Source organism: Pteronotus mesoamericanus, unplaced genomic scaffold (assembly GCF_021234165.1).
Source record: "Pteronotus mesoamericanus isolate MK-2021 breed Mesoamerican mustached bat unplaced genomic scaffold, CSHL_Meso_final contig_177, whole genome shotgun sequence".
NCBI classification, from domain to species: Eukaryota; Metazoa; Chordata; class Mammalia; order Chiroptera; family Mormoopidae; genus Pteronotus; species Pteronotus mesoamericanus.
The window spans coordinates 5,003,461-5,019,395 of NW_026555073.1; positions in this window are offsets into that span (position 1 = coordinate 5,003,461).

Consider the following 15,935-nt stretch of genomic DNA (forward strand, 5'->3'; position numbering starts at 1 on the left):
ATTGGACCCTGTCCACACGGATTGCCAAACACCATTCCTCACTTCTATATGGAGGGTACACTTGTTTAACAAAAATGTTTGATTCTCAATATCAATTTATTTAAATTTATATTTTGCATAAACAGAATATTCATCAGATTGAACTCTTTGGCACTGGTCAGTCTAAGAGGTAACCACTATATGCAAATGGCTATCTTCCATTGAAAACAATTACATTTTTTCAATTTTCTCTGCCAGAACAGGATATTGTCACCAAAAAAAAAGATTTATTTTTTATATAATTTTTTAAAGATTTTATTTCTTTATTTTTAGAGAGAGGGGAAGGGAGGCAGAAAGAAAGGGAGAGAAATACTGATGTGTGGTTGCATTTCATGCATTCCCTACCGGTGGCCTGGCCTGCAACCCAGGCATGTGCCCTGACTGGGAATCGAACCAGCGACCCTTTGGTTTGCAGGTGGGCACTCAATCCACTGAGCCACAGCAGCCAGGGCTAATTTTATTTCTCTTCCCTTGTTTCCTCAAGTGTCATCATCTCTAAGGATATACCAAATGTCTCTAAGAAATGAAACAAAAGAATTACAACTTAGGGTAAGTTTTAATAGTAAGGTCAGCTACATGTGCAGGTACCTGCCTAATGGAGTAGTATTTGAGAGTCTTCATTTCCCGACCTCCCCACCATTTTAATAGTACATTTGGACTTCTTAAAATATTTGAGTAGAAAGGAATAATTATCAACCCCACCTCATTTAGAGCTTTACAGGTGAGGTAACTGAAGTTAATAAAGGCAGAGCAGCAAAGCTCACCAGTGGCTTGAAGAGGAATGATGTACAAGACGTGTCAGTTATAGCATTTGACATACCCCCAAATTCCATCTACCTGAAATTGCCCTACCCACATTTTCTGTTAAAGGAAGCAATGCTATGCTGGTGTTCTTGTATGGTGTTTGGTTATACAAAAATGACAACAGATAAAACCAGGATTGGTCACATGACCCAAGGGAACAAACTGTCTAGAAGCTCATAATGTGACTTGACCAAAGAAGATTGACCAAATGATACTTAACTAAGGCAATTTTATATATAAAATGCATCAGATTCCTGAATTTAGACTGTACAATATAAGAACGTTCAATAGTAAGTGAGAGAATAGTGAAGACACAGAAATTTTTTAAATCCATGATAGAATTAACAATGCTGTGAGAGTGAGACCACAAATGAAGAGAAGGAAAGAGACTGAAAGAGACAGGTGATTTTTAGACCTAGAATTCAAAGCTAAATTTAATCAAAGCCATAAGGACTCCGTTTCATCTGCATCCACTGAAAAATGTTTGCGAAACAGTTTGTGACTTCCTAGATACAGACTTCCTCATATAGAAAAATAAATAAATTTGGACACTAACCTTAAATCACTCACAAACATTAGCTCAAAATAGATGGAATACTTAAGCATATAATCCAAAATTTAAAACTAGAAAAAGCATAGGGAGTAAGCTCATCAGCAGTGGTCTTGGCAATGATTTTTTGGATGTGACATCAAATGTTTAAGCAACAAAAGCAAAAATCAGCACATGAGACTACATCTATCTTAAAAGCTTCAGCATGGTGAAAGAAACAATCCAAAATGAAAAGACGACCCAGAGAATGGAAAAAGTACTTGCAAACCTCATATTGCATAAGATGTTTAGATAGATAGGTAGGTAGGTAGGTAGATAGACAATTCAAATAGCTCAATAACAAAAAAAGCACACAGATTATGAAAATAGGCAGAGTAATTGTACAGAAAAACTTCCTAAACGAGACATATAGGTGGCCAAAAGGTACATGAAAAGGTGGCCAGCATCATCAGGAACATGTATGTTAAAACCTCGATATAGCATTATTTCACGCATGTTAGAATGGCTATCAAAAGATAAGAGAGAGATGGCAAATGCTAGTAAAGATATGGAGAAGAATAGAACCACAATATGATTTAGCAATCTTAATTTTAGGTATATATCCAAAGGAAATAATCTAGATATTGAAAAGATATCTGCACCTCCATGTTCTTTGAAGCATTATTCACAATAGCCAAGATACGGAAAGCACCTAAATATCTGTCGATGGACGAACGAATAAAGGAAATTCACACACAATGGAAGGGAATATTATTTAGCTGTGAGAGAGAAGTAAAGCTTGTCATGTGAAAAACATGGACGGGCCTTGAAGGCAATATGCTGAGAAAAGTCACAGAGAAAACATTTTACGTGGACTCTACAAAAATGAACTCCTAGAGGTGAAGGATAGAATTGCAGTTGCCAGGGACTGGTGAGTGATAAGTTGGGGAGATGTTGGTCAAAGGATAAAAACTTGTAACCAAAAAATAAATAAATTTTGGAGATATGATACATACACAGCATTATGATTGTAGTTAACAATATGTATGGTATGATACATTTTGAAGTTGCTACAAGACTATATCTTAAATTTTTTTCACCACAATAAAGAAATGATAATTATGATATGGAGGTGTTAGCTACTGCTATGGTGGTAATAGTATTGCAATTATTAATATATCAAATCAACACATTGTACTCCTTAAACTCACATAGTTTTATATGTTAATTATATCTCAATTTTTTACAAAAACAAGTTTGCCTCCAGTGGTTTCTAGGGGGAAAGAAATGAAATGTGCTCTAGACTAGAACCAATATATATTGACTTTTGTCACGCTGCCTCTTTTTTATAGCTTCTGACTATAATCAAAGTCTTTACACATAGCCTGTGCTCTGAAAGTGGTAATAGCTGTATATAAAAGCTATACTTTTGATCTAATCATTGTAACAGAGCAAAAACACATAATACATAACTGTTTTACGTTGCCTTCACCTAAAGTCATCTGAGTTGGCAGTTGTTATTTGCATGGTAAGAAGTGACAACATGGCCAAACCAAGTGAGAAATGATCGTTTTTGCCAAGGCCTGGGATATAGAATTTCAAGGGCACGTGAATTTGTGGATTATAAACTTTATAAAGTGACTGGATGAAGGAATGTTACAGGAAGAAGAGTATTCTTGAGTTTCTCTACTATTACGCAAACAATGCCAATAAACTTATACTTAATGTCATCTAGATTCTTTTAGTACTTTCTAGGAAAATAACACTTTGTATTTCTGTGGGACTTGCTATTCAAAGCACCTTCACCTGCATTTGTCTTTGTAGAGAAAACAAAACCAAATAAAATAAACACATATTATCAATAGCTTAGGATCTCGGTAATTATCTACATTACCACATTGGACTAGATCTCTTAATAAACCTGAATTGTGCAAGTTAAATGATTTCTTAGAAGAAATTGTTTTTAGAAGATGATAAGTGAACATTGACAGCAGAAATTTAGACCAAGTTCCATTTTGCTACATTGCAGAGTGCCTTTAGGTCAGTTAATATTCAGGTTAACTTCCTATACATTTGAACATAAACTTAAGTACATAAAACAAGTGTATGCTCTTTTTTTCCAAATAGGAAGTACAGATTTTCAAATAATTCAGTATGGCCATCACTGATTCTAACCTATCCCAAATGAGTCCTTTTATCATTAAATATCTGTTAATATCACTCCACCAAGGCTTTTGATTCCATTTATATGTTAAATTATAAATTTGGATTTTGCTGTGCCTGTTAGCTTACTGTACTCATGAATTTCGGTAAGTTTCCACTAGCACTGTCCTTTATACAGAAGAGGCATTTCACGGAATTTTGACTGAATGAAGTCATCATTTTCTCTGATCCTTAAAGGCTGCATCTTCTTTTCACTGGATTCAGAAACTATCCTAGAGGAGAAGTCCTTCAAATTCACATCGCAGATTAAATCCCATGAAGCGATAGCCACGCTAAAGAGATTAAGGATAGTAATAGAAGAATTTTACTGCCAAATCTTCAAATTACGCAAGAAGCATTCACTCAAATAAAGTGATAAGGTGAGAATAACAGTAATGTAGGTGTAGGTTTGCCTGGGACTGTCCTAGTTTTAGCACTGAAAGTCCCATTTCATTTGAAACCTCTTTGGTCTGGGAGAAACAGGGTGATTGGTTACACAAGAGTTAGAAGAGAAGCAAGAAGTATAAGATCAGAAGAGTTTGGAGTAGAGATTAGGCTAAAAGCAGAAAAAGAAAAAGAACATTTCTCATACAAAAAATTCTAAGCCTGCAGTATCCAACCTGTACATTGCTATCCTATAGTCATCTGCATATTTGAAAAACCTCTCAATGCTAATAAGCATCATCGACACAGACATTGTGGGCAGGGAAATGATGAGAAAGTCTAAACAGACTCTAAGCAGAAATGATACGAATTCAGTGAGAAGAGTCCATTTTAGAACTGTAATAATATTATTCCAATAACACTGGGCTTATTCGACTTCTTATAGATCACTTGGAATATTTGAATACCTCTGTAATTGACATAACATAAAGGAACCAAAACATTACTCAGTAATTTCCCAAATTAATCTCACTGGAACGATAAGGCCAGAGAGTCTCATAATTCCCTTCTTCTTCTTTTTTTTTTTTTTGACAACTAATGGTAAAGGGGGACAAATATATGGCGATGGAAGATGATTTGACCTTGGGTGGTGAGCACACAATGCGATATACACATCATGTATCATAGAATTGTACACTGGAAACCTATACAATCTTATTAATAAATGTCACCTGAATAAATTTAATAATGAATTAATCAATTAAGAAAATTACAGGGGCTGGTGAATGAGAAAAGGAGACTGAATTATTAATCTGCTAATGGCTGCTGAGCAGCTAACAAAAGGTTTTTCACATTCTTGTTTGGCTTGTTGAAATTTTGGATTAATTTCCAGGTGGCTCTTTCCGCAGATGATTATAGCCAAGCACCATCTAACCCCGAGAGCCCCTGCTGTTTACTACGTGGGTTTTCTGGACAGCTGCCCAGAACCACTCTATGGAAGTGGACATTTCTTTATGCGGGCTCTACATCTATCCCAGAGCTGGCTCCATTCACCTTCTCCCACCCCTTGCATAAAGCTAATGTAAATTTTTTCAGGTTACTTCTTCGCCCTCCCCCCTACCTCATGTGAAAAATAAGCTTGCAAAACTGTGGGACAATGGACGTACTGTCTTTTGCCATGTTCCTGGTGTAAATTCCATTCCCCAAGAACAGTCTTCTTTTTAGGCAAGCATTTTTGACTCAATAAAACCTTACTTTGAAAAATACTTTAGTCATAAAAGTGAAAGATTTTTAGTTGAACAAGATTTTGCTATGATATTCTCTAAAATTACCTGTAGCTTGATCTTTCCTTTGGTAATCCAAACATCAAGGATTCAAAAAGTTAAAGAATACAGAAAATGTGTTGTGAGGACATATTTTAAAGAAGCATACACAATGTACAAAATAAGTAAGTTCCAGAAGTAGCAATTCATAGGTAGTGAATGGCAGACATAAAAATGGATGGATTCAGGTTTACTCTGCTGAAGAAAAAAACAATCATCAACCTCACTACGTTTTTCTTATAGATACAAAGGTTTTTTTCCATTGTGATGAGGACTTTTAAGATCCATTAGCAAGTGTAAAATATGCAATGTTGTTTGCTATTAACTATAGTCACTATGCTGTACATTGTAGTTCTAAGACTTAGATATTTTATAACTGGATGATTATAACTTATTATTCCCTTCATCCATTTTGCCCACCCTCATTCCCTGCCTCTGCCAAAAAAAAAGTCACTGCCATTTTTTCGCAGACAATTTAGAGAAACATGAACCACAATATAACCTAGAAAATAATTTTAAGTTTTCAACTGAATGACAGTTACACACACATCTATTTTGTGAAACACTCCTTCATTCCACTCTTCATTCATTATGCTCCAGTCACACTAGTCTTTCTGTTTTCATACATATGAAGTACCCAAGGTTCTTCCTTTTTTCAGACATTTTTTACATGTTTTTATGATATAAAATGTGTTTATTTTCTTTGTCAATAGAGTGTCTATCATGTGGTATTCACTCATTATGCATGAGTTGAATAAGTAAAGGAATGAGTGAAAGAATAAGTAAATGAATTTTCAGTAAAAGAAGGAAGCTAATTGAAATCACTACAAGGAACTTCTAGTCAAGATGGTAGCATAGGTAAACACAGCTTGCCTTCTCACACAACCACATCGATATTACAACTAAACTACAGAGCAACCATTATTCAGAACTGTCAGAAATTGAGCTGAAGAAGTCCTAACATTACGGAATTAAAGAAGAAACTGCATCAAGACTTGTTGGAGGGGCAGAGATGTGAAACAGGCTGGGCCCACACTGACCTGTGGTAGATAAAAATTCTAGAGGGATATCTTGGGAGTGAGGAGTCCCATCCCCACACCAGGCCTCCCAGGCCATGGTCCCAGTTCCAGAAAGATGAGTCCCCACAATCTCTGGCTATAAAAGCCAGCAGGGATTGAGGCTGTGGAAAATAGAAACTGCTAGAATCCCAGGCAGTTCCTATTAAAAGGCCCACACAAAGATTTACTCGGACTCCCTCGCTCTGAGTTCCAGCACTGGGGCAGCAGCTTGAAAGGCACCAGAGACATGTGGAGATGAACTGGATTGTCTGGCATTGGCTCAAAAGTTTGGGGGGCAGCTTCCTTCCAGGCAGAAGTGCTGGCAGAGGACATCATTTCTTTTCTGAGCCTTCTCCCCACAGAGCTGGGAGGCAGAGAGCATATGTGAATCTCCATCAACCTGGGTCACAGTGTTTTCCCCACCCTGGTGATCCCCTGAGGTCCTTCCCCACCCAACTTTCACTCACCCAACCTGTTTCCAGCAGCTTTTTCATACAAATGACTTGTCATGGCCCACGTTTCAGGTTTTCCAAAATTCTCTCAAACAAGCAGCACCTGTCTTCAGTGAGCCCCCGTATATTTCCTTATGTTGCCCCAGACCCAGCACTAGCAGCAGCCAGCCTTTGTTCACAGCTTGGCCTCTCTTGAGCCCCTCCAAGCCCAGCACAAGTAGGAGCCATCTGCAGATTGCTTTGTAGCTAATGCTGTGTGACCCTGGACAGAACACAGGCAGATGCTGACCTTGGATGTGCCAACAGCAATCAAGGTTCAACTATGAGAAGAGGGTGTACTCAGCCCACAGGAAAGGTGCACCTCGAATACCCAGCTTGGCTGATAGGGGAGGCTGTGCAACTGGGCCCTACAGGGTATCTACTACATGATACCACTTTCAAGCCTGAGAGACATTGTAGTTCTACCTAATACATAAAAACAAACACAGGCAAGCTGACGAAATGAGGAGACAAACATAGCCCAAGTGAAAGACCAGAACAAAACTCCAGAAAAAGAACTTAACAAAATGGAGAAAAGCAATCTCTCAGATGCAGATTTCAAAACACTGGTTATAAGGATGCTTAAAAAACTTAGTGAGGACCTCAACATCTCGTACAAAAGTTCCAGTCAGGAACGAAGGATACATTAATTGAAATAAAGAACAATTTCCAGGGAATCAGCAGTAGAATGGATAAAGCCAAGAATCAAATCAGCGACTTGGAACTTAAGGAAAAAAAAACAACAACAATTAGAACAGAAAGAAGAAAAAAGAATCCAAAAAATGACTATAGTACAAGGAGCCTCTGGGACAACTTCAAGCGCTCCAATATTTGCATCATGGCAGTTCCAGAAGGAGAAAAGAAAGAGCCATTAACTGGAAACCTATTTGAAAAAATAATGGAAGAAAAATTCCTTAACTTGGTGAAGGAAATAGACATACAAGTGCAGGAAACACAGAGAGTCCCAAACAAGATGGACCCAAAGAGGCCTACTGCAAGACATATAATTAAAATGCCAAAAGTTAAATACAAAGAGAACCTTAAGAGCAGCAAGAGAAAAGCAGTTAATTAACTACAAGAGATCCCCCATAAGACTGTCCGCTGATTTCTCAAAGGAAACTTTGCAGGCTAGGAGGGATTGGCAAGAAATATTCAAAGGGATGAAAAGCAAGGATATACAACCAAGATGACTCTACCCAGCAAAGCTATCATTTAGAATCAAGGGACAGATGAAGAGCTTTCCAGACAAGAAAGATGAAGGAGTTCATCATCACCAAACCAGTATCATATGAAATATTAAAAAGTCTTCTTTAAGAATAAGAAGATCAAAATGTGAATTATAAAATGACAATGAATACATATATCTCAACAATTAAATCTAAAAAACAAAATAAACAAGCAGGACAGAAACAGAATGATAGATACAGAGAACGTTTTGTCAGTTGCCCGATGTGAGTGCAGTTGGGGGAGTGGGTGAGAAAGGTGAAGGGATTAAGAAGTAGAAATTGGTAGTTACAGAATAGTTATGGGGATGTAAAGTACAGCATAAGAAATGGAGTAGCCAAAGAACATACATGCAGGACCCATGGACATGGACAATGGTGCGGGGATTGCCTGAGGGGGTAGGGGGCGCCAGGTGGAGGAGGGCAAAGGGGGAAAATTTGGGCCAACAGTAATAGCAGGAACAACAAAATATAATTAAGACAAGAAATCACTGTAGGTAGATTCAATAGGAAAAAATAAAGTGGATAGTGTGGAATATCTTGAATGTCAGGAATAAAGCCCTCATATCATTACTGATAGAAACTGCTGTGTAATCTCTCTTATAATGAAAAAATTTAAGATTTCAAAGACAATATTTTTGTTTTCAAATTTAATGTTAAATTTATAAAAACATCCAAAAGGTTATTTGATAATCAACAACAACAACAACAACAACAACAAAAAAACAAGCGAGCAAAATAGAACCAGAGACGGGAAATAAAGAACAAACTGACAGTGACCAGAGGGGAGGGGGGAAGGAGATAACGTGGGAAAGAAGGGGAGGGGTCAAGTCAAGGAACGTGTATAAAGGACCCATGGACAAAGCCAATGGGGGGGGGGGCGGGTAGGACAGGAGAGAGTAATGGAGGAAAAATAGGAACAACTGTCATTGAACAACAATAAAAATTTTTGAACAATAAATACACCATACTATTTAATTCTAGATGATTTGCCAAACAGAAAATTACCACTAATCTACAACTATAACTAGAGTGGACTTCTGGTGTATAACGTCATATGTTTCTCACTGGCATTGTTGAAACCCTTAAATAGTCATGACTGGAATCTGTGTTCAAACTCAGATTTTCTCTCCCTTTGTCTCTGTGTTCCACATCAAATTAGTTTTCAAGATTGTCTAAATTAAATTAGTATCCTTTGTGAGGTTTGAGGTACAAATTGCAGGTAGTAATTTTTTTGTCTGTGTTATAGAACTAAAAATGTTAGTCTACCCAGCACTAGCAGAGCTGAACGCTGAACACTGAGAACCGCAGTGGAGAAATATTGGCTATTTTATCGATGAACGGCACCATCCAGGAGAATGAAAAGCTAATGCTCAAAAGCTCGAACTCTCCAATGGCATATAGTTTACAAATTACATAGGGCAAAATCACAAGACCCTGTGGATTAAGAGTTTGAGTTCGTGCTGGGAGCTGGTTGGGCCGAGGTGAGGAACGGGTCGTGAGTCATTTCATCCAGTTTTGAGGACTGCCCTGCGGTCTTTTCTGGTGTCCCTCGGTGGTCCCGTCTCATGGGAAAGTAGCCAGGGGATTGTTCCACGCTGGGGCGCAGGAACTGAAATACAATTTAGGTCAAGATGTTATCTGTAGCCTGCCAGCAATCTGGACTCTGTGATTGGTCATGTGGGAGCTAGTCTTCTGCCTCAGGGATTGCTGATGGGCGCGGTGGCGGGGTGGGGTGGGGGGGCGCGAGACCAGGTCTCTACCCAGGGCTGGGGGCGGGGGAGGCCTGCGAAAGAGAAGTTCTACAGCTAGGATTTAAAGCTAAATCAAAAGTGACTTCTCTAGTTCTTAAAATAAGATTATCAAAGCAATAAAATGATAATTCTATTCCCATACCAGTTCCCACATTCTTCACTGCATCTTCAAGCTTGACTGAGTCAAATGAATTAACAAGTAATGGTATTGTTACACACCTTAATTCTCACCACTGGCAAAGGAAAATAAATCAAAATAAGTGCCTTTGGTGATAATTTGAGTCATCCTACCATCAAATTATTTCGTCGTGAGAAGTAAAACTTTGATCCAGCTTGTCTCTTTGTTCTTCCCATGTAAATTTAATAAGATGAGTTCAAAGGAAATTAAACTTTATCCTTTTCCTCTATAAATGTGAAGTCATACAGATACAGATTCAGGATTTAGTGGCTATAGTGTGATTATTTTTTTCTAAAACTTGAAGGACCATAAATGATTTAAATGTATTCCTTGGAAATCTTCCTTAACTACAAATTGCCCTCTGTGACAAATAAATATGAATAACACTCAGGCACATTTTATCAGTCTGGCATATTTTATAAGGCTAAAAGCCAAAATGAGGCTTAACTTCCTTCTGATGAGGTAACTGTACATCAACTAAGAATGGTCACTCATACATATAAGCTTGATAAAGCCTATGAAATATTCATTCTGGCATCTTACTGAAGGTTTTTAATGAGAGTACTATGAAAAGAATAAAGAATACTATGCTAAATTGGAATCTTAAAGCACCTTTACATTTTAGTATTTTTTAACCATCTCCAAACTATCATTTCTACATCATTTTTTAAATAAATTTCCACTTCCCCTACTCCTTCTGCTTTCCTTCCTTCTGATTCTTCTATTCAAGCCCACTGTTGCTCAAATACCCTCCACATATTCCTCCTACCACGCCTTTCCGGGAGTAGCTGAACACTCTCCTCTCAGTGAACTCAGAATTGTATTTATTATTTATGTTTTATATTTATATGTAAGTACGGTGTCTACCTCTCTCACTAAAATGTGGATTCTGCAAATGATTTAAATGTTTTTTTGTCAGGAAAAGAAATTGAGTGTTTTGGAGAATCAAATCAATCTCCACCAGACAATTTACTGACTAATATAACAAACTGCAACTTAGTCTACGTTAAGGGGAAATGCAACATTTTATTGACTTGAACCGTAAAGCCAATGGTCGGACAAGTTACTGGGGATTGTTTTCTTAAAATAGGTACTGTGCAGTCGATGCTGACTTCGCTATTCCATCACCCATGACGAGGGCAGGTCCGATGGCCAGCGGCCAGAAGAAATGTCTGTCGTTTTGGGAATGGATTGCAACTCTCTCCTTATCTCCTTTAAGGAGCTACCTCTTGTCCGGTGGCTGCTTCTCCACCTTTTCTTTCTGCACATGTACACTGAGGTAATGTAGTTTAGAGTCACATGTCGGACACATGCCCCCTTTGTCTGGGACCCCTTGCCACGAGGTTCAGACTGGAGGACGAGCGGTTTCTCTCACACCAACCCGCCACCGTGGGTGCGCTCCCCTGTAATGTGAGCAATAAATGGCATGCCCACATCTGCTAGTGCGCCCGCTGGCTTTTTGTGGCATATCAGGGACAATGAAGCAGCTCCCCCGGTTTGGAGCTCCTGCGTTACATCTGGCGTCACAAACAGGATGTGCCGGAAAATACCCCTGTCGAGTAGACGGCACGTGATAACATGGCAGGTGGGAGAGGCCGAGGGGGAGTCCTGGGAATAGTTGGAGGGTCTTGGGGTGATGCACCAGTATTGGGGGCGCCTGGAAGGGGGAAAGGGAAGAAGCAGCCAAAGCAAAAGTACGGCAGTTGGAGGGTGAGTTTAAGTTAGAAAGGAAAATAAGGAGATGAGATTCCGAGACTAGCCTTAGTCCCTTCTTGAAATTTTGCCTTTGCTTTAGATTTTGTTTTTGTTTCTTTTTTGCAAAGGAGCCGATTAGGTCACATTTTTAACTATTTAGAATTATTTTTGCCAAAGGTCTAGGAAACGGGGTAAGATTTATGAAATGTATTCATGAATTTGTCAATCTAAAGAATGCTAATTACTTATGCTTAAGTTAGGAAGAATATATGGTTTTTGGTAACAAAAGGTGTAGACTATGGCACTATATTTTGAAGGAGAATAGCGTTAAAAAGTAGACTGTCTGATTTCTGAATGAGTTAAAAGGGCAAACTAAAAGAGATTTAAAAAGTCTCAGGAGGATTGTGTAGAGAGGCATGAGCAAAAGAACAAGCAAATGAGAGCATCTTGTGCGTTCTCTACCCAAATTAGTAGGTCAAATTATGTGTATGGTCTTTATGTGTTCATTTGTGTATTACAAGTGGTATGTTTTCTGCCTCTGGATGGAAAAACTAGGGTACAGTATTTTATTGGCCCAAGAAAAGTAAACACTTACATAAATTAAACAGGATCATGTGGTCTGGACAAGTTATTTGATGTGGAAACTGGTTTTTGGTTTAATTAATGTCTTTTAAAGTTATTACCATAAAGATGTGTTGTTTTACAAAAAGTTTATGTTATAACCTTTAGTTAAGTTTAACAGCCTTCCCAAAGTTCAAGAGACTTTTTAATTGAGAAAAGACTTTGGTTATTACAGTGCGCCCCTGGAATACCTTAAGTATTCTCCCTCTTTTATAAAAGAGGAGTTTTGGAACTAATTAAGCTTATTTAATAAGTTAAAGTAGACAACAAATATTTGTTCAATTATTGAGGTTGAAAAAGAGAAAATACTAATTAATATAATCCTTTTGGAGCATTCAACTTAATATTGACTTTATTAAAGTCATAAAAGGGTTTTTCACTTCCCAAATGTTTGGAAGAGGCAGCTCTTCTAGGTCTTCTGAATTTGCCTAAGCTAAAAAACTTGGTGATAACTCATAAGATTCTACTTTGTGAGACAGTTTTACGGCTTTTTTCTTTTAGATGTCAGAATAATCAAATGTAAAATTAAAAACAAAGACACTACAAAGATCTCTTTCATGAGACTGGAAATAAGTGTGCTCTAGTTTTTGAAACATAATGAATAGTTACTTTAACAACTTTATATAAAATCAGTTCAATCTTGTCTAAAAATAAATTCCCTGAAAAAATACTTCAGCTCTTAGTTTAGGATAGGGAACATAAGTCTAAAATATAGAACGTTTCAGTTGTATTTTCTGTTCCAAGCAAAACCTAAGTTCTTATTCAATATTTGTTTAAGTAGAATTGAAAACTGTATCAATTCTCACAGTTTGGGCTCTAAGTAATTTTTGTTGTTGTCTTTTTTTATTATTTGAATACTGATGGTTCCATCTTGTGGTGAAAATCAGAATAGGTTCTATGTAGTTGTGTTTTGTTTTGTTTTTCCCATAAAAGTAAAACTCAGTATAAAAAAATCAAATTTTAAGAATAAATGTTTGAATAGATTTTTCCTACCCTCAAGAAGTTCATTGTCTAGTAAGAAAGGAAGCCTCATAGGCAAATATTTCAGTATTGTGTAGTTCACACTAATCAAGTGATGTGCACATGGGTCAGTAGTAGGAGAAAGGTGGTGTCTGATCCTCTTCACCTCTTGGAAAGATCAGGTAGAAAATGGCCCTGTTTGTTTGATCTTTCAGGGTTTGGGTTACAGTGCTAAACTATGGTTGAATGAGAAGAGAAGCGTAATATCAGATTTTTTAAAAAATACAGAATAACAATGCCTGAAAACTGAAGCCAGAGAAAGGAGACTGAGACAAACACCAGGAATCAAAACTGAGAGCTAACAGGAATCAGACATCCAAAGGTGGTATTAGAGAGGAGCAATAGGTAGAGATAGGCAAAAATGAAATGGTGTACACGTTTTCTCAAGATAATAAGGAGCTGATATTAGGAGAATGTGAAGTCAGAGCAAAAGGTTTAGGCTTCCAACCGACGTGAAATTTTAAGTTCATCCTTTGAGGCACCCTCTTCACCAAACACATAATAATGTTAGCTAAAATATCAATAGAGGAAAGTTAATGGCACAAGGAAGCCAGAAAAAGAAACTCTGTGAATCCAATTTTAAAAAGATACAGCAATGAGTGAGTTAAGTCATGACCTGCTGCTCTCTGAGCTCAAAATCAGTCAAGAGATCTAGGAATGAGTCTCCCAAAGAGTCTTGGGAGATGAAAGTGCTTTGTATAATTTTGGAAACTAGGAACAGGCTTACCGATTAAAGCCAAGATCGAGGATCAAGCCCTCCCACTCATGAGAGAAGGTTGAGAAAAGATGTTAGCAATCTCTGCTTAAGGCAGCAGATGTGAAGCGGCATACCTTGGGCATCTCAAGAACAGAGACCACAGAATAATCAGCAGAAACTGAGTCATGCTCCTGTAGGATGAGTGACTGAATCTGAAATATGTCCAACATGACTGTGAGCAATCTTGAACCATGAATATATCTTATATGCTAGAAGCAGTGAGTGCCCCACGCTAATCTGACTTTCAAATGGCAAAAAACTTTATTTCCTTGCCTGCAGATTATCTCTGGCATTTAATGAGCTCATGTAACACCAGAAGTGCACAGGAATCAAAGTAGCCCTCAACCAATGTCTAGTGAAAGTTGGTGGGTGAATTCTCCAGCTCCCTCTTTCTTTTAGGAGGATAAATCTGAGGTGGGTATTTTATACTAGATCCTATAATTCCCTAAGACTTTATTTATCCACAGCGATACTTTTCTTAGTAAAAAACACCTTTTGGCTACCTTCCTTTTACTACCTCACTTTTTCATTACCTTTAGAGTGAGTCCTTAGATCAACTCTAAAATAAACTGTTCAACTAAAGTTATTGTTTCGGGTTCTGATCCTGGTGTATCGCAAATGAAGACATACTGGTTTTGGACTAAAGATACAAGGTGGTTGTGTAGAGGTAAGTACAAAACTGCTAGAAAGGGAAAGGCTGACAAAAATTGAGAGAGATAGCATCTCTAATTCAAAAGGCCAATAGTAACAATATTAATTGAAGGATTTTTTAAAAGATTTTATTTATTTTTACAGAGAGAGAAATAGAGGAGAGAAACATCAATGTGTGGTTGCCTCTTGTGTGCCCCCTACAGGGGACCTCGCCCACAACCCACCATGTGCCCTGACTGGGAATCGAACCGGCGACCCTTTCCTTTGCAGTCTGGTACTCAATCCACTGAGCCACACCAGCCAGGGCTAATTGAAGTCTTAAAAGACTTTGAAATACATATGTTTAGGATACTCATAGACATAAATGCATGAATAAATTTATAAGAATAACAAAACAAAAACAGGCAGGAGCCAATAAAGATGGATATGAACACCAACCTATTAGAAAATTTAAAAAGGAAAATTTTAGTAATTAAAATAAAAGTATTAATGGGCAGGTTAAACTATTGATTAGGCCTTGAAGAGAGAATGAGAATAATTAGAAGATAGTATTAAGTAATCCACCCATAGTACATAGTACAGCACAGAGAAAAAAAGTCCTAAGATATATGAAAATCCTAAGATATTTAAAAAGAGGAAAGACTGAAGGGTGCCAGAATATATTTAATAGTAGTTCCAGAAGAATACAATAAAGGAATAATAAATGAAGTGATATTTGAAGAGGTAAGAGTTAAAATTATTTGCATATAAATTCTTGGACTTAAAATAGACTTTATATACTAAGCAACATAGAGACAAACCTACATGCAGATGTATCCAGTACATAAGAGTTGAGGAAATAATCTTCAAAGCTAACAGAACAAAGTCAAACTTAAGATAAAATAGCAATGGTAAGAAGAAAGATAATCTATAAAATTGAAGAAAAATCTAAAAAAAATTAATCAGCCAATATTTTTATAATTAATAATAGATCCTTAAAATATAAAAAGAAAAGATAAAACCAATAGAATGAAAATCTGAAATTGACACATCTATCACCACAATGGAAGATTTTCAAATACCTCTGCATAAAATCAACAGGTAAAGTGGACCCCAAAATTAACTAAGATATAAAAGATTTGAATGTGAAAAATAACAACCTAGATTCAATAGAAGGGTTGGATTGGAAGAGCCTCAAACTCCAGAATAGTCCAATCAAGTTTCAGCC